Source organism: Rhinopithecus bieti, unplaced genomic scaffold, assembly GCF_001698545.2.
Source record: "Rhinopithecus bieti isolate Rb0 unplaced genomic scaffold, ASM169854v2 scaffold_9996, whole genome shotgun sequence".
NCBI classification, from domain to species: domain Eukaryota; kingdom Metazoa; phylum Chordata; class Mammalia; order Primates; family Cercopithecidae; genus Rhinopithecus; species Rhinopithecus bieti.
The window spans coordinates 5,266,162-5,282,928 of record NW_016806973.1 but is presented as its reverse complement, the minus strand read 5'-3'; the positions used below and the strand labels follow the sequence as shown (position 1 = coordinate 5,282,928).

General features: G+C 35.9%; 1 protein-coding gene across 4 annotated transcripts in view; it reads left to right on the top strand.

The window, feature by feature from the left end:
• The first annotated feature begins 102 nt into the window (after positions 1 to 102).
• ADAM29 (ADAM metallopeptidase domain 29) overlaps positions 103 to 16,767 on the top strand; it is a 67,384-nt gene continuing 50,719 nt past the window's right edge. For 2 of the 4 annotated variants that reach the window (XM_017879139.1, XM_017879138.1), the window contains exons 1-2: positions 121 to 208; positions 12,052 to 12,241. The gene's annotated coding sequence lies outside the window, so the exon portion shown is untranslated. Of the gene's footprint in view, positions 209 to 12,051; positions 12,242 to 16,767 lie in introns of all 4 variants that reach the window. The other 2 variants (XM_017879136.1, XM_017879137.1) reach the window with 2 other exon arrangements.

The following is a 16,767-nucleotide window of genomic DNA, read 5'->3' as shown; positions in this document are numbered from 1 at the left end:
AGGTAACTCTAAATAACCCTCAAACACTTTGCATGCCCCCAGCACATAACTGTCGCCCTCACACTCTTAATTGAGAAACATTCTTTCCTCCTTTGTGACATCACATCCACTAACCAAATGGGGTGGTGTGAGTATCTCCTGTAAAATAAAAGCTCTCCTGATGGCCTGTTCCTGCACATTTCCTGAGGATGCCCTCGATCACAAGCAGGTTATAGCTATTTAAACTTTGCCTTACCTGTATTCTTTACACAAATTGAAGGTCAAAGAAGTAGTCATACTTCTGGGCATAGATAAAGCTGGTTTTGTAATACTATTTAGTCTGAACCTGTCTGTTTCAGACTAAACCCTCCAAATATCTGCCCAAACTTGCACCATATCCTCTAAAACCAAGGCCTAACAAAGCACTAAAATCAATAGATGAAAACCAAATTGAGAAATGAAAATGAAACTTTGTACTATTCCTTGTAGTACTTCTCTAAGTTAAAAAAAAAAAAAAAAAAAAAAAGAAAAGAAAAAAAAACACAGGGCAGTGTTATAAATTTGTTCAGAATCTCAGGGGTATACATGTAATAATAATCTCCCACTTCTCTGGAGTAACAAATTCAAATATTCTTTTATCTTTGGTGGATAATGAAGCTGCATATTTTACAGCTGTAAATCTGTTTTCTGTTCCTTTAGCATCTGTTTAATTCACAGTCATCTGTTTGCTTTCTCCTGAGAATATCAATAATGTATACTGGTAGTTATGACTTAGGGTTTATTGAGACATTGTTTTAATTTGTAAAAGTCTTTAACCAGGGCCTCAAGGAACTTACATTTCCCTATATTCTACCATAATTTGTGGTATTCTGAAGTTTAGCTGAGCTCTAGGACTGACTCCATCTATCTAATTACTTGTTTTATCTCTAATAGTCTATAAACTTTCTGATGGGAACCAAATTTTTTTTCTCAAAGTAAAGTGTATCATCTACAGCAAAATATATCCCAAGGAGGTAAATTTCTCTCTCCTGAAAGATCATAACCATTCAGAATTTTTCCAGTTAGTAACTAAGAGATTTTAGAGATGATTCTTTGGGTCTCACTCACTATAGTCAACAATGGGTTTCCAAATGTATTCATTTTCTCTTGCTAGATATTAAATTAGCACAGAGTTAGATGCATAAACCAACATGCAGTTATCACACCACAGTTTCTGAGGATGAGGAGTTTGGGTAAGGCTTAACTAGGTCCTTTGTTCAGGGTCTCACAAGCTGAAATCAAGGTATTAGCCATGTTGCAGTTCTCTTCTGGAGCTCAAATTCCTCTTCCAAGCTCATTAACGTTGTTGGTAGAATTTAGTTACTTGTGGTTGTAGCATTGAGGTCATCTCCTTTTAGAGGCTCCCCATCTTTACTGGAAGCTTTCAATACAGCTCTTTCTCTTTAAGGCTAGCTAGAGAGTCTTCTGCTTTTATGGCTTTCACCTGATTAAATCAGTTCCCATCCAGAATAATGTCCCTTTTGAATCAAAGTCAACTAATCAGAGATCTCAGCTACAGCAGCAAAACCCTTTCACCTTTGCTGTGTTACATATTCCAATCACTCAAGTGACATTTATCATATTCAAAGATCCTACTTACATTCAAGGGAGGAGGATGATACAAGTACATGCACACCTGGGCATTTTAGGAGTCATTTTCTTATTCTGTCTGCCACGTTGATTTTCAGAAATTGACAAAACACTGTATAACTTGACCAAATCTTTGTTAACCAAATCTCTTATCTGAGAATTTACAGATATATAGGCATTTAATGCTTTAAAAATTAGCCCTTCAACAACCTCTGCATCATTGTGAATCATGTTACCTATTCATACATAAAAGGTCAGAACAAGTCAAATATCTCTTCCAACTCAACTTCATGGAATCATCACAAACCAGTATCATGCAACTATTTTTCTACTAACCCAATGTCAAAATCCTACTTTCTTAAACTGAAAGCAGGAGTTGAAACTTGATGGAGGCTTCTACTAGCATAGTTTTATTTTCTACCTTAAAATTAATGGTTCCTTATTTTGCCAGTCTTTACTGCCCTTTAAAAATATGAAGTATTTCCTAACAAAGTAGGCTTGCTTTCTAAATTGTATTGTTTTCTTCTTTCCACATTTCCGTTCATCACTGTAATACCTTAAATACAATTACTCTTCTTCCATTAGAAGAGGGAAGCTCATGTCCCCCTAACCACTGCTTCCTAAATATCCAATAGATTTATTAAAATACCCTAATAAATTTATTAAAGCATGCCCAGAAATCCAGATGTAATCTTGATTTGTTTGTAGGTCATATTCTAAGAATGAAACCAGAAAATATCAGGCAGGATACACTGGAACAAATTTTAACTCACCATTTTGACCCCTTTCCAGAGATAAAAATATGCCTAGATGACAGAATTGCTTTATTCCCATAGCTTTCTGGATGAATAAAGGGAAGAAGGTTTATAGACTAACAGTAGAAATGTTTTGGGATAGCTCATGATTTTGAAAAGCTTCAGAGAAAATAAAGGTGTTTAACGTAAGTAGAAATCCTAATTTAGAATGATTAGCAGATTAAAGGTATTTTAATAACTCTAATGGTCCCTATGAAGCTGATTATTATCAAGGTGGATATCAATTCAAAAAGAGACATCATCAAAGCAAAAGAAAATGTTGATTGATCATTACACCAACAGGCAGTTCTCACCAAGATCCCTAACCCACAACACTCAGAGACCACATCTTTGAAGAAGTTCAAAGAGAATGTTATACTATGCCAGTCTTTGGTTCCAGAGTAAGAAAAATAGAATAATAAGCACAATGGAATTGTCACCAGAAAGTATAAACAAGATGAGTATAAACAAGATTAAGAAACAAGATGTAAACAAAACACATTTTTAAAATCCCGTATTTATGAAAACAGACAATCAACCCAAACGTTACATATAATTTTTCAACGAGAAATAAAAGCTATAATATGAAAATCACCTCTGGTCCACTTAAAGTGGCTTCTGGTGGCCCCAAGTGAAATCTTTTTAAAAAGGTATGTGACATTACCCACACATGTAGGACAAACTGGCCTCTGTACTCAACCAACATTAGCGAGAAAATGAATTTCATTTCCTGTTGGTGGACTACTCTTGGTGCACGGTGCCAAAGAATTATAATATTATCTGATAAACCCATAAGGGCATTTTGGCTAAAACCAGATCGTTGAATGGTCCCCAACAACCAATTTCCAGATGGACGCACAAAAGCCTACTGCCTATTATCCAAAAAGTGGACAGGGATATGTTACCAGGTCAGACTGATGTACACCTTAAGGATAGTGGCTAATAATGTCAACTCGCATACATTTTGATCCATCAGTTTCCCATCTCAGTAAAAGGTTTATATGCTTTCTGTGTATATTTTACATAAATTGAATCATTTTTAAAAGCTTTACTAAATATGTAATATATGAAAGGTGTATTATTAACTGCTACAGGAAATACCTGTGGGAGTAAGTTGTGTGTGTGTGTGCACATATATGCACACATACATGTGTGGTTAAATTTTACAATTTCTTCCAAGCTATATGTAAATTTTCAAATGATTTTCATTTTTGTATGTAGTTCAAAATGTGGAATGATAAGATAAAGAAATAAGACGTTAGGAAGTCAGACTCATCAGGTATAACAATTAGTTTAGTGTTCAGACTCAATTGAAATCGCTCTATTGAGTCTCCAACTACTAAATTAGTTGATGATTCTTTTTAACCTTTGAGATCTTGGTTTTATGGAAGTGAATATAAGTATCAAAATTCCTTAAACATTTCCAATATGAAGACAAATTTAAATCATATATAAAATTGAAATAAAGGTCTGTCAGCAGGAACATTAAGAAGCATAATGTAACTGTCACTATAAACTCTTAATAAACAAGTTGTAAACAAAATACATTTTTTAAGAATTGTGTCGATGAGAATATCTTATCAACTTGAATGTTATACACACTCTTTCAACAAGAGAAAAAAAAGCTGAACAAACTGAAATCAATGAATTTTCTTGGACCCATTAGAGAACTGAAGTCATAAAGCAAATCATCATCTTGAAATCTGGAGACAGGCAAATACAGAGGGTCATAACTGGAGTCTGCTTATTTGGAGCAGAAGTTTCTGAAGCCATAAACTGGCAATAACATTTATAAGGTAATTCTTCTAAACTGCTGAAGCTTTTTGATGAGGCTGAGTTTCAATAAGCACGAGCATAAGAGACTCAGAGGTGCCATTTATGGAGGCTTCCATACTTTTGTGGGTTTTTACTTCTGGGAACCCCACCAAGTTATCACTGTGAAGAGGTAAGAGAGAGACCCTCATGGCTGTGACAGTGGGTAGAGAAAGTTACCATTTGAAATATTTGAAACCATTTTAATTTTATTTTATAAAATAAATATTTTCATCTTGAAAATATTTATTCTCTTAGTTATTTTATCCCCCCACTATCACATTCTTGTGATAACCACATCTTTTAAATCTGTAAGCAATGTTATCTTTGAACATAATCTTTGAAATATAACCTTTGAAATCTCACAAAAATTTATATTTTATAATTCACCCTGAATAGCAAGGCCAAAAGAATAACCCACTATTTCCTATACTCAAATATGTTACAGATCAACCCAAAAGAAAAAAGAAACAAAACCAAAACCAAAAATACACATATACTTGGTGAGGAGCTAAAGTTACTCAAACTCCCCAAATAAAACATTCAAATTATCAGCATTAATTAATTAATTAATTATATATATATATATATTTTGAGATGTAGTCTCGCTCTGTTGCCTAGGCTGGAGTGCAGTGGCGTGATCTCGGCTCACTGCAATGTCTGCCTCCCAAGTTCAAGTGATTCTCCTGGCTCAGCCACCCATTGTAACTGGGATTACAGGCCGGCGCCACCACACCCAACTAATTTTTGTATTTTTAGTACAGATAGGATTTCACCATGTTGGCCAGGTTGATCTTGAACTCTTGACCTCATGATCCACCCACCCCGGCCTCCCAAAGTGCTGGGATTACAGGCGTGAGCCACCGTGCCCGGCCTAATTTAATACAATTATAACTTAAATGGCCGCTTTGTCAATGACGATGATTGCTTGAGCACAGGGTGAGTGCCCCATAAGCTGTTAGGAGCTGTTTCTTCAGACCAATGTCTCCTGTCTGCACTGCCAGCTCCTACCTTTGCATCACTCCCTATATACTGTGCATGAGATATATGTATCTCTCTCTCTCTCTTTAAAAAATATTTTCCACCACACATACTTCCTTTTATTAATCAGATAACAGGGAAGAACAGCAACAAAGTCTGAACAAACCAATCACTCTCTCTTTGGAATATGATTTTTGTTTTCCCTTGTGCATGAAGTATTCAGCAACATAAGAAAGAGAAAAGAAGAACCATTTCTTGTGTATGCTTGCTAAACACACAAGCCCAGTCCACTGGGTCGGATGCAACTGTGAATATTTATATGCCTACTTCCAGGCATGGTCATCTGATGTTTCACTACTACTGGTTTCTGTGTTTAAGTTCTCACACTCTGCTTGACAAATGCTTCTTCAGGGGGCTAACAGGCTAGAAGAGCAGCTCTGCAAGAAGTCATTCTTCCCAAGACCACTTCTTCTCAGCTTCTCTGTCTTCATGAATTCTTTGAGCTCCATATTCTGTGAGAAGAAGGCAATTTTCTTCATTTTCAGGATAGAAGACACTGTTAAGAGAATGAACAAAGTAGTCACAGACTGAGAGAAATATGCAACACACAAAATAAATGACTTTACTGTAAATCATACTTAACATTCGACATATAATAGTACAGACAACTCAATTAAAAAATGAGCAAAATACCTGACAGATATGTCATCAAAGAACATGTACAGATGACAAATAAGCACAGGAAAATATTATCAAGACATTTATCATTAGGAAATTGCAAATTAAGACAAGATGCTGCTACACACTTGTTAAAGAGGTTAACATTTAAAAAATTGGACAATACCAATATCTGGTAAAGATGCAGTGCAACAGGAACTCTCATTCATCGCTAGTTTTGGAAGACAACTTGGGAGTTTCTTCCAAAGTTAGACATAGTCTTACCTCAATATCCGGAAATTATACTCTTGGATATTAATGGAACTGATTTGAAACCTTATGTCTAAACAAAAACCTGCATGTTAATGTATATAGCAGCTTTATTCATAATCATCAGAAAGTGTAAGTCACAAGATGGCCTTCAGTATGCTAATGAATAAACAAACTATGACATATCAATACAATGGATCCTGTTTAGTGATAAAAAGAAATGAACCATTAAGCAATGAAAAGACATGGATGAAACTTAAGTGCATAATAGTAGGTGAAAAAAGCCAGTCTGAAAAGGCTACTTGGTATATCATTTCAATTATATGAAATTTTAGAAAGGCAGTTAAAAGACCATTGAAAGACTGTTGTATGTTAGGAGTCTAGAGAAGCATAATTCTCCACTTCTTCCATGTGGGCTATGCAAGGTGACAACCTTTCAAAGGCTACAATGTGGAAAACGGAAAGCGTAACTTTACATTAGAGAAATGGACAAATACTACCTAAGCCGGATGATGAAGGCCAACATTAATTGTGACTAGGAATGTCGATAGCAGTTGCCTTCATATGATAAAAGGCACTTTACCTTTGTGGCCTTCCAAATATGTGTAAATTATTCTATCCATAAAAAATCGCAAAAAGGCAACCTCAAACACTAATTGAGGAACATTCTACAAAACACCTTCCCAATACTCCTCAAGATTGTCAAGGTCATTAAAAACAAGGAAAGGGCAAAACTGCCATAGCCAAAGAAACTGAAAATTCAAGACATGAATAATTGTAATGTGGTGTCCTGGATGGGACATTGGAACCACAAACAGACATTAGGAAAAAACTAAGGAAGTCTGACAAGTCATGCATTTAATAACGAGTTGTGAATATTGGCTCTTTCATTGTGAAACATGTATTATATAACGTAAGATGTTTCTAATACGAGAAAATGGGTATGGAGATATATGGAAATGCTGTGCTATCTTTGCATTTTTTCTGTAAATTAAAACGGTTTTAGAGAACAAAGTTTATATTAAAAATATTTAAAATGTCATGACCATCTGCCTCTTTTGTCATATAGCCACGCCTCCATGGCTAAGACATAGAGGAGTAATTAAATGGTTCTTTTATTAAAGAAAGGAAGAAAGGAAATACCTTACAATATGATAGAGGAAGTCACTTTAAACTATGCAGTTTTCCCTTTCAGAACCATCCAATTCAAATGTTGTCTGACAGATTTTGTTTTACATTATTAAATCTGAGAGTCTTCATAACTCTTATACTTGTGCCAAAATTAAGATGCCAGGAGAAGGATCCATTTCAAAGGAAAAAGGAAGTGGCTACCCACGTCGTTACGTAAAGATTTGTGCTCCAGAGAAACAAAGAAGTGGACCAGACAGAAGATAAAATGCTAGATGAAAATTGATGATAATAATTGTTTGAGAAGGCTTAGAAAAATAACTAGAAAATCACAGTGGGTGCTTTCTGTTTTCCTTGCTTGCTGAAAGACAAATAGAAACAAAGTCTCAGGTACAGATGCTTCTGATATGGGATCACACAATAACAACACTGCTTCAGACACACTCTAATGAAAGACAGCTTTCCTTCAAATCATTTTTTAAAAATTATATCCTTTATTTCCTATCTGTTGTAAAAAAAAAAAAAAGGAGTATGGATCTTTATCCAGATAGAGTGAAGTGGAGATTTGCAAAACCCATTGAAGTATTTTAAAGTATTGTAAAATAATCATAATAACAATTATGTATTAAATAAGTAAAAAATGGTAGTCATTGCCCTAAGTATTTAACCTGATTTATCGTACTTAACTTCCCAAACCACCATATGAGGTAGACATTACTATTATCATTCCCATTTTACAAAAGAAGAAACCATGTCGATGATGCTTCAGACTGATGCTCAGACCACTTCCCTGCCTTCTAGTCATAAGTACACAAGTTTACTTAGCCTAAAGAAACTTCTCCTAATTGTCAATATGATTAAATTATATAAATATTATTTAATTATCTCAAGTTCTAAAAATAACATATATATCTAACCATGAAGATTTAATAAGGTAAAAGTATAAGGACAGATGAGTTATGTTTTCCATTAAAATACTAGTTTTTAAACTCAGAGTATTGACACTCTAAAACAGTATTAAAACAACATTTGGGAGGCTGACGGGGGAGGATTGCTTGAGGCTAGGAGTTCGAGACCAGGTTGGGCAACATAGTGAGACTCCATCTTACCAAATAAATTAAAAACCATTAGCGAATGTCATGGTGCAAGCCTATAATCCCTGCTACTCAGGAGGCTGAGGTATGATCACACCACTGCTCTCTGGCCAAGGTGACAAAGCAAGACCATATCCAAAAAAAAAAAAAAAGCAACATAACAAAAGATAATACTGTTTCCCCAGTTTCAATTTGTATTATGTAAAAATCCTCATTTGCAGTTTTACAATGCTATCTACATGGCTATCACCTTTTTATTAAATAGTTCTATTACCTTTATGAATTCTCTCTGACTTGTATTTGGCATATATTGAGAACTCTTAAAATTCAGTAAAAAATACAAAAAACAATACAAACTACGCAAAATATTTCAGCAAACATTCCACCGAAGACTATACATAAATGTCAAATATGCTTATCAAAGATATTCAATATTATTAGTCATTAGTGAAATGCAAATTAAACTCAACTAGATACCACAACAAATCTCTTACAGTGGCTAAAAACTACTCAAAATACCAAGTGCTGGCAAGAATGCAGACAAACTGCGACATTCAAATACAGGTGTTAGGAAACAGTACAGCCCATGTGGACTATTTGGCATTTCATTATACACTCACTATCGACCCAGCCACTCTACTTTTAGGTGTTTGCACAACTAAAAACTTATGTTTATGCAAAAAACTGTATATCAATATTTATAGTAGCTTACACCTGTTGGTGCAAAAGTAATTGCGTTTTATTTTTTAATGGCATTACTTTTAATGGCAAAAACTGCAAAGACTTTTGCAACGAACTAATATAAAACAATTTGGGGAGAATTGGCACCTTTACTATGTTGAATGCTTTTATCTATCAGTATTTGATTTTTAAAAATTTATCTTATTAACATTTTTTAGTTTTCACCATGCCAATTCTGTACATGTTTTGTTATATTAATATCTAAGTAGTAAATTTTCTTTGGAATGATTGTAAATGGTAGCTGAGTTTTAATTTCAATTTCTAAATATTCCTTGTTAGCATACAAATTGTGATTAAGTTTTGTTTGTTGATCTTGCAACCTACAGCCTTGGTGAACTTACTTACTGGTTCTAGGAGTATTTTGTAATATATTTCTCGGTCTAGTCTACATCCTGAAACCCCACCCTCACATCCAGAAATACTCAGGTAGCTGTGCACCTGTTATGGCGAGGTCCCCCTTGCTGATTGGTGCACAGCTACCTGGGTATCCCTGGATGTGGGAGTAGGGTTTCAGGATGCGCCTGGTGGGAGAGCACTTCTACTGGCCCCTCTGTTTGCTGGGTCCTGATTGATTCCTCTTGCTGGTGGAATCTTGCTTGGTATTGTCGGAGGGACCTGCATTTGATCCAAGGGAGGCTTAATCCTTTCTGAGCCACCTTCTTTTGCTAGATTATGGGCTGGGAAACACTTGGCCTGTGTGGCCTTCCTCTGTTCGGTGGGGGCATATAAGACAAACTGCCATTATAATTTGGTTATCCTCCAGTCCTAAGATTCCAGATCAGTTTGTCTTCCTCCTCCCCGCTTAAAACATTTCCCCTAAGGGTATACAAAAACTTTCATTTTCTGGATTTTACCTGTAAGGGATAATTGGAAGGACAGCCGAGTTCAGGCAAGCTGATTTATTGTCAGTCCTGCCGGGCTACCTCCTGACAAAAGCGGAGGAGGCAGCCCTGCTTACAGACTATTGCAGGGCTTTATACGGCGAGGAACAGGGTCAGGGTCGGGGAGCTGAGTTGGGTGTGCAGGTGACTTGACCGCATCCTGGAGTTTTTTGCCAGCTTTGTTTTGCGAGGTGAACAGACATGTTAACCGCATCCAGTAACTGGACAAACAGTTACTGTAGGGGTCAATGAATGGGGGTTTGTCTTTAGCCCTGGGAGAGCTGTGTGGATGTCACAAAGGACTGCATTGTAAGACCCACGGGAAGGGAGAGGGAACAGTCTGGTTGGGGTGACCCTAACATTACGGTCTCTACAAATTCCCTGTCATGTGCTCTAGTTATACTGCCAAAAAAAAGAAAGAAAAAAAAAAAAAAAAAAAAAAGACACCAGTCAGAGTTAGGCTAGCAGATGATTTGAGGAGTGAGAAAAATGGGATTTATTGGGAAAAAAAAGTAAAAAAGGGGGGAAACATAGACTCTCCACAAAGCCAGAGTCCCTGCTGGTGCAATTCCCGCCTCGCAGTTTGAATCCCAGCTTCCACACAGGAAGAGGAGGGGCCAGGCTCCTCCCTGCTGCAAAATCCACAGGAACTTGCTGAGTCTCCACCCCGGTGCGCAGGTCAGCTGGAGTTTTTCCAAGGAGTCCTTCCTACCTGCCTCATTTTCGCATAGGATTTACGTAATTTCATTGTTTATACATCTCTCCTTCACTCTCTCGCACATCTCTTTCTCTTTTTTATTTTTTATTTTGTTGTTGTTGTTGTTGTTGAGACAGAGTCTCACTCTGTTGCCTGGGCAACAGAAATGGAGTGCAGTGGCGCGATCTCAGTTCACTGCAATCTCTGTCTCCTGGTTTCAAGCGATTCTTCTGTCTCACCCTCCCAAGGAACTGGAATTACAGGCGCATGCTACCACATCTGGCTAATTTTTTTATTTTTATAGAGATGGGGTTTCACTATATTGGCCAGGCTGGCCTCGAACTCCTGAACTCAAGTAATCGGCCCACTTCGCCCTCCCTAAGTGCTGGGATTACAGGTGTGAGCCACTGCTCCTGGCCTCTCTCATACGTATCTATATATCAAACTCTATCCCCACTCATGATATAAAGCTTGAAGCTAAATAAGCACTCAAAAATACTTTAAATTGAATAATTAAAGCAATTTACACATTGTGTTAAAATTTTAATGATATATCTCTCTTCATTCTTGTCTCTGAATAATTTGAGTTCATTCATCTTGTGAAAAAGGCCCTAGCACTTTGCCTGGCAGCTGCTTACTGATAATTTAATGAACAAGTGGATGAGTAATAATATTTTATAAAGCAAAGTTATTTTCCAGAAAAGTAGCAATTTTAATCAAAACTTGGAATAACATATTAAAGTCTTTAAAAATTAAATTTACATAAGAATTAAAAGCCTCAGTTTTTATGTTTAAAAGGTAACCATGTCTGTTTTCCTTCAACTATTAATTTTGGTTTTCACAAATGGCCAATTCTTTTTTTAAAATGATTCCTTTTCTCCTAGAATCAGAANAGGAGAAAAGTAGCAATTTTTAATCAAAACTTGGAATAACATATTAAAGTCTTTAAAAATTAAATTTACATAAGAATTAAAAGCCTCAGTTTTTATGTTTAAAAGGTAACCATGTCTGTTTTCCTTCAACTATTAATTTTGGTTTTCACAAATGGCCAATTCTTTTTTTAAAATGATTCCTTTTCTCCTAGAATCAGAAATTGCACTTTAAAAATGTACTCTAGATTTAACAATTCAAATAGCCCACTAACACACTGACAATTTTGTTGTAAAAAACCGATTTTCTTCTGGGAAATTTTATATTTATGCATTCACATTTCTCTTGACTATTTTTTCATGTTCTTCAGAAAGCGATGGATTTTTTTTTTTCAGACTTCCCTTTTTGTGTGTAGTTATCAAGTTTTAGCTCTTCAAACTGCTGAATTTAAGCTTTATCTGTCTAATTTCCTCCTCCAATATGCTTCAGCAGTTCACAGTCTTCATTTCTCATTTCAGGTAGAGTACAAAACATGTTCTCCCTGCAGTCTCACGAACTGTGAACAAATACTGAAGTGAAAACCCCCAGTGCATAACTCATCAATAGTCCTGTGATCGTATAACCATCAGTAAGAAAACAAATTTGATCAAGCCCCCATCCAGTCCCCTTTGCGTGGATTCAGACCTCTTTCACTGTGGCAAGGAGCAGGTAAAACAAGCAGAGGCACAAAATCATCACCAAACCAGATTCACTGAAATGCCAACATTGGCATGTGTGCAGACATTTTCTACTCTAGACTTACTTCTAAACGGCAATGCCAACAAGCATGAGAGGTGAAAAAAGGTGGATAAATACATGTTTGGTTTATTGAACTAGGTCTTATCATATCCAAATTAAAAACAAAAGGCACATCTCAATTTAAAAATAAGGTTCTGAATTTTAATTTTCAGATTCATTGAATTTCTTTGTGATTCAAAATTCAAACTCTTCTATTGAATATATCCTTTAGATAAATGTCTCCCAAACTCAGCACTATATTCTCCCTTTTTCTTGTAGCCACATGAATCTATATATTTTCCATTCCAAAGTCTCCAAATATCTTGTTGATAGAAACATAACTTTCTATTAACAAAAATTGTTTGTGCATATCTACTAATTTCTTACATTGTATTTCCACCAACCAAACATAATCAAGATCACACACATATTCAATGTTACACTGAGAATACCTTAAAAACTAATTTTTTAAACTTTGTAATTAATTCTGTCTCTATTTTCATTAATAAAAAAACTCTCTGGTTAGTACCTACCATAATTTATACCCAGTCTCCGTCTCTCTCTCTCTCTCTCTCTCTCTCTCTCTCTCTCTCTCTCTCTCACACACACACACACACACACGCATACATACGCGCGCACACACACACACACACGCATACATATGCACAGTGAGAGGGAGAGTAGGAGAGACTGTTTTGAATGTTTTGGTTAATAAACTGTAATGTATTTTTCTCATTTGTATTTTATTTAAATTTTCATACTTTCATTGAAATGAAATATTTTTCCACGTTTATTTTTATTGGAATGACAATATATGAGGCTAGACATGGTGGCTAATGCCTATAATACCAGCACTTTGGGAGGGCAAGGCTGGTAGATCATTTGAAGTCAGGAGTTCGAGACCAGCCTGATCAACATGGTGAAACCCATCTCTACTAAAAATGGAAAATTAGCTAGGTGTGCTGGTGCATACCTGTAATCCCAGCTACTCTAGAGGCTGAGGCAGGAGAATCACTTGAACCCGGGAGGTGGAAGTTGCAGTGAGCCAAGATCGTGCCATTGCACTCCAGCCTGGGTGACAAGAGTGAAACTCTGTCTTAAAAAAGAAAAAAAAATAAAAGAGAAATGACAATATATGTTTTCCTGAATGGGGAGAAAGTAGAATCAGAGATTAAAGATGTAACAATTATTGGTTTATAACTTCAAATATTAAGATCTAGTGGTAAGCTACCTCAGTCTATTTGGGCTGCTGTAACCAAGTCTGTATCCTCACATGGTAAAAAGGAAGGCCTTACAAGCTCCCTCAGGCCTCTTTTACAAAGACATTAATCCCATTCATGGGGCCACAGCCCACAGGACCCAATCACTCCCAAAGGTCACACCTCTTAGTATTATCACATTGGGGTTTAAGTTTCAATATACGAATTTTGGGGGGACACATACATTCAGACCAGAGCATAAACCAAGTAAAGATTTTGAATGATCTTTTAGGAAGTGGGACTATTTTTTCCCATCCTTCTTTTCCCCTTTGTCCAAACTAAATAAAAATTTTGCAGTGAAACATGGGGAAAGTCTGAAGAGGAAACCAAAGGGCTAGACACTAATGAGATCCGGCAAAGTAGCTCTTTCGTCTCAAAATTAGCCATAGTGTGGAGCAATGAAAAGAAAGGATGTCAGGAACCAAAGAATAGCTAAGACTTACTGTGTGTTCATACCTGATCATCTAGGAAACCTAAAAATCTCTCCAAATCTCCTAGGGCAAGGAACAGAGATTTGGAACATCCTCACAGATAGGTCAGATAAGAGGAGCAATCTCCTATTTCCTTAGCTGGCAGAGAGTGGAAGTTAAGGAACAGAAAGCAAATGGCTCTGAGGATGTTTTATAATTGTGATTAGAAGAATCTAGAGAAGAAATTAGATTGGACCATAAAGCTAGTGACCAGAATGGGGTTTGGGATAACAAGAAGCTCTCTGCCTGAAAGTTTGGAGAACAGGATCCCAGCAGAGGACAGAGCACATCCACAGGCCAGGGGCTTTGCTCCTTCCTCCTTATACATAGAGGTCATATAACCTCTTAGAAAAGAAAATTCTATAGAGAAGTGAAAGGCAAGCTTCCTGAGCTCCCTAAGCATAAACTTGAAGTGATAAAGAATACTGAAATAATTGAGTTTAGCTTGAATTGCTTATGACTATCTAACATGAGGTGGAAAAGGAGCTTTTGTGATATGTTAAATCATAGAAAAATCAAGAGGTTACATGCCTACCAAGCTCTATTAAAAAAAAAAAAAAAGCTGTTAGGTTCAGGGGTACATGAGCAGGTATGCTACATAGGTAAATTCATGTCACAAGAGTTGGTTGTACAGAATATTTCATCACCCCGGTATTAAGCCTAGTACCCAATAGTTCTCCTAATCCTCTCCCTCCTTCCTTCCTCCATCCTTAAGGAGGCCCCAATGTTTGTTGTTCCCTCTTTGTGTCTGTATGTTCTCACCCTTAAGCTCCAACTTATAATTGCAAACATGCAGTATTTGGTTTTCTATTTCTGTGTTAATTTGCTGAGGATGATGGCCTCCTGCTCCATCCGTGTTCCTGCAAAAGACATGATCTCTTTCTTTGTTATGGCTGCACAGTATTCCATGGTGCATAGCTACCATATTTTCTTTATCCAGTTTACCACTGATGGGCATTTAGGTTAATTCTGTGTCTCTACTATTGTGAATAGTGCTGCAGTGAACTTAGGTGTGTATGTGTCTTTATAGGAGAATGATTTATATTCCTCTGGGGATATACCCAGTAATGCAACCGCTAGATTGAATGGTGCTTCTGTTTTTAGCTCTTTGAGGAGTTGCCACACTGCTTTCCACAATAGTTGAACTAATTTCCATTCCCACCAACAATGTTCCTTTTTCTCCACACCATCACCAGCATCTGTTATTTTTTGACTTTTTAATAGTGGCCATTCTCACTGGTGTGAGATGGTTTCTCATTGTGGTTTTGATTTGCATTTCTTTAATGATCAGTAATTTTGAGCTTTTTTTCATATGCCAAGTCTATTTTTAAATATCATTAGTGAATTAATTATGGAGTTTATTACCTCATATTCTCTTTGATATACCAGCATTATTATGATATAATTCATATATCATAAAGTTTATAGTTTCTCATTTTCTGATAATTTCAATATCAAAACTCTCAAATAGTTTTAATTTTAATCTCTATTTCCTCCATATTTACCATTTTCTTTCTTTGTATTTTTATTTCTATTTTTTAATGTATAATCTTATAGTTCAAAACACTTACTTGGGTGTTTCTGGTGTCGATTACAATCATAATCTTACCTGATACAAATTTTAACGCTGATACTGCAGTTTAATTTTCTATAACCAAAACTCTTCTTTTTCAATTTATCTTATTATTTTTTCACTATGAACCACATGTCTGTTGTGATATTTAAAGGTAATATATCAGAGCTTCATCCCAGAGATTCTGGCTCAGGTCTGGGGTTTCCCATCTTCTGCAGGAGATGCTGATGCACAGATGGAATTGAAAACCACTGTTGTAGCTAACTTTTCAAGGTCTGTCAGTCTTTTGTCTAGTGAGTCTGTTAATCTGAAATGGGACTTTCAATTTGGCCCACAGCTACGTTTTCTGATATTATAATTAGACGCAAAAAGTAGGTTAAAAGAGATATAAACAATTCTGTAGTCCCTTAGAGAGCTGTGAACTAAAGCAAAATTAATACTTTTAGTTCATGTTGTATTACCTGAATGACTAGATAGAAAGAAAAATGGATACACAGATGATAGATAGATAGATAGATAGATAGATAGATAGATAATCAATAGAGATAAAGACATAGTGCATATTGTTGTAACTGTGTTCATATATTATAGGCATCATAGCTATCAGGAGCGTGAGCTGCCAGTGTTACAGATTTTTTACTGAAATACCTTCGTTTTACAATTGAGGAGTCCTTGTCTGGAAAACCAGTCAACCTCCTTAGATAACATCTCTATGTTGTCAGTTCTCAAATAAAATGAAGTTATATAACAATAGAAGGGTTTACATATAATACTGGATATGTCGTTAGAATTGCATTGAATGCTTATTAAATCTCAAGATACCTTCCCATGTGGAATTCAGAATTTATTGTTAGATTAAAATATGTAAATAAGAAAAACAACATAAACTCAATAAGCCCATGTATACAGAGGACACTTTTGGGACACTATGAGGTTGGGGAACATGGAACCATTCTTGAATATCTTCATCGAGTTAAAATGTTCTATCTTAAAGTAAACCTACTACCCCATTCATAGTGAACATCTAGAAAGATTTTTTTTTGTTTGTTTATTTTGTTTGTTTTTTGTTTTGCCTTTTGCTGCTTTCTGATATAGTTGAGGCTTAGGTATTTAGGAAGCAATACAAAAATTATCCATATTTATGAAATAGGCAAG